This window comes from Hydractinia symbiolongicarpus, chromosome 10 (genome assembly GCF_029227915.1).
Source record: "Hydractinia symbiolongicarpus strain clone_291-10 chromosome 10, HSymV2.1, whole genome shotgun sequence".
NCBI lineage: Eukaryota > Metazoa > Cnidaria > Hydrozoa > Anthoathecata > Hydractiniidae > Hydractinia > Hydractinia symbiolongicarpus.
The window spans coordinates 13,882,077-13,885,528 of record NC_079884.1 but is presented as its reverse complement, the minus strand read 5'-3'; positions in this window follow the sequence as shown (position 1 = coordinate 13,885,528).

The following is a 3,452-nucleotide window of genomic DNA, read 5'->3' as shown; positions in this document are numbered from 1 at the left end:
TTTTTTTTGCAGGAGAAATGTTAAATTCATATAGTAAAAATGGGACAAATTTGTTGTTTTTCTTTGTTTCTTTCTAATCGCTTAGACCGAAATCCTGATTAACCGAAACCTTTAAAAAAGTTATCCTCGTTTCCAGGGATACATATTAAAACGGCAAAAATCCCTGGGAACGAGGGTGTAAATAGGTTGGACTCGCAGACTCTGCATTTGCTTCGTCGTGTCTAAACAGAAAGGACAATATCATGTATCGACACAATGAGTGTTGTGCTGTTTCCTGTTTGCTGTGTTTTTTTCCAAAATGCCTGATAAGTGAAACATTTTTCACTAAATTTCTTCCTAGGGCGATTTTTGTCCCCAACATCTAACCACTTAAATTTGTCAAATTCTGGAGACAAGCGCAGTCCGCATTAGTTTCGTGAGAACTTTTTTAATTTTTTTTTAGCATTAAATCCTATAATTTTATTTCAACTGGAAAAATTCCAATTACGAAGCATATAAATTTATATTTAGATGCCAAAACTTGCACACAGAAAAGAAAAGTTACTGCATGCAATGGGAAAACGCATCCTGATTGGCAAAGAAATTACAACGTGCTGCTTACGAGAAAGATTAGGTATGTTTGGATACTTTTCTGCAAATTTATGTCTGACGAAATTTTCTTCAGACTAAATATTTTTTGAACCAATTTTTTTTTCAGACCAAATTTTAGTCACTCTCGAAATAATTTTATCACTTTTTATCACAAAGTTTCTATTCGATGTCTATTATTACCAAAGCTATCCAGCCCTTTAATGTCCAGCCATTTTAGATATCTCTTCAAAAAAATCGGGAAAAACTGAAAGTTTGTCTTGTTCTTATTAACTGCTAACTTACAAATGATAATTAAAAAAAACTTTACTGCCCATTCATTTGTTGTGCGTTACAACGCTTTTCCCGCAGGAACACTGCGATAGGCTCCGCAACCCACAATCCAGTGTCAATTAGGTGACAAGGGGACAGGGAGGTGCGTAACACTGACGACTAATTCTTAAATTACCAGCTTAAAGTTTTAACTTTATAAGAACATAGAGATATTATATCTTTTAATAATATCTCTATGATAAGAAGCATGGAACTATTTGTCTCCAGTATCAACTATTTACCCAAGGGTAGGTTTTTAATGAATAGCAGAAAATACGGATCGCAACCTCGTTCCCAGGGCATTTTGCTTTCGTTGATGAATTTAATAGTGATGGTCAATAGACAATAACGGCTTATTGCCAACATTGGGAATAAGGATGTCTCAGAAGAACTCGATCTGAACATATTTTTGGTTTGAATGCAAATCTAGTGTAAATACGCTGAACCTAAGGACGCCATTTTTAATATTGCAGCATTTTGGTCCAGCCTCGATCCAAGACCCTCTTTTCTATTTTTAGACATCTAAAATAGCAATACGATACAAAAAATAAGCTCGAGCAAGGTGCACGGATTCTTAATTGAATGAGTATCAAATAAAAAGACAATAAAAAACAAATATGCTTCTATGTTGTTTAAGCCTTCAAGTCACACTATATTATCACATTATTTTTTTCAGGTATTTAATCATTTTAAAACGCAACTTGTTTGGCATTTGTAATGACACTGAAAATAGATATATACGAAAAATGAAAACCCAAAAAATGTTTTGTTTCGTGTTTGTTTTCCAACAGTCAAATGTGTTTGCATTTAGATTCAACTGTCACTTGCAAAAGACAGTGTACTGAAATTGAATGAAAACGAAAGTAATATGCATTCTTATGAGTCCACAAAACTCGTGAGAACTTTTTATCCTGCCAGCGAATTTTCGTCCAAGGTGAAAACATCCAATACCATTGAAGAGAATCGTCTGCGAAGAAAGCTTTCTGTGTACTTCAAGGAAGAAACGTATTTTTTAAGCATGCTTGAGAAGGAAAAAAAGAAAATCGAGGAAGATTATGTTGAAAGGTTTGCATTGCGCGAGGATAGACTGAGCTCCTCAGGCTTGCAAGATGAATGTAGAACTTCTGAAAGATGTTGCATCCACAGGAAAAATAAACACAAAATGAAGAACAGAAAAAAGAGAAAAAGAGAAAAATTAGTACATGTTTTAGAAGAAGGATGTATCGAAAAAGATGACAAAAAAGAAAAATTAAATCGCATTTATGGTGAATCATTTTTACCCGAAATAAAAATGACGTCAAAAGACTACGTCGCATTTGATTATCACGCAGATAATTCAGAACTATCAAATCACACTGAATGTTCTCAACAACGAAGCAATGAAAAAACTACAAAACAGAGAAATGAGAGAAAATTAACGCTTCCACCCATATTAAAAAGCCGTTCATTGACTTCAAGTTTTTCTTCTTGTGACGAACATATTAAATAATGGATGTTAAATATAATAAAAAAGGATAGTGTATCTTCTCACGCTGAACATTTTATCCCAAAGAAAATGGTTGTTAGTTTTAATGAAGTATATTCTCGATATCTGTTGCAACTAACATAGAATTAGAACGCACTTTCACTTTTTCAAGCAAGAGGGGAAAAGTACTAAAAAAGTACCAGACCTTGATCACACAATCATCACAAAACCTGTGGAGAGTGAACTTTGATGTCATCATGGTGAAATATCCATGCAAAATTTCAACATAATTTGAAAACGATGGCATTGTGACGCGCCATTGTAATATATCTGAAAAAATATCCTTCTTAAATTTTTTTCTATAGTAACGGTATGTGGTTTTAACCTTGTTAATTTTATTTAAATCACGCATGAAGAGAACTCACAAATCGAAAATTTGTACGCTGACGTCAGATGTTTCCTCCTCTCTTTCGTAAACGTAAAAATAAAATAATATTTAAGTGTTGGCAATCCCTGACATCAAAAACACTCATCCCCTCTTGTAAAGCGTATTAAAAATTATTTTCTTCCCCAAGAAATTAAAGTCTTACGGTATGAAAAATTTAAACGTCAAATGATTTCATCTGTTTTCCCTGACGTCGTATTGACGATCAGCGTATGCTTTTCGATTTGTTGAGTCACCACTCAAACAGCCGGTTCACGATATCAATCTTTGGCCTCGATTTCAATCATATGTATGACCGCCGCATTTGTGTAACTTGTTTCTTGTTCAACTGACTGACTTGGGCTGGACGAAACTTAGTACAGTGAACAAAAAAATTAAGCTGAAGATAATCATGGCGTTAAAAAGTTGTTTCACCTAAATACTTTTTCAAATTAAAATTGACGATATTTATATTTATATATATATTTATATTTAGGCCAAAATGGTAACCTTAAAACTTCTTTTCGTCTCGGTAAGGCTTAGCATAGTAAAAAAATGAACAGCATGATGAACATAACATAACAAAAAAGTTGATTCATTGTTCCTAAATACCTTTTTGGACTAAAATTACTATTTTCAAACCAAGTTCTATTTTGGCTCCGA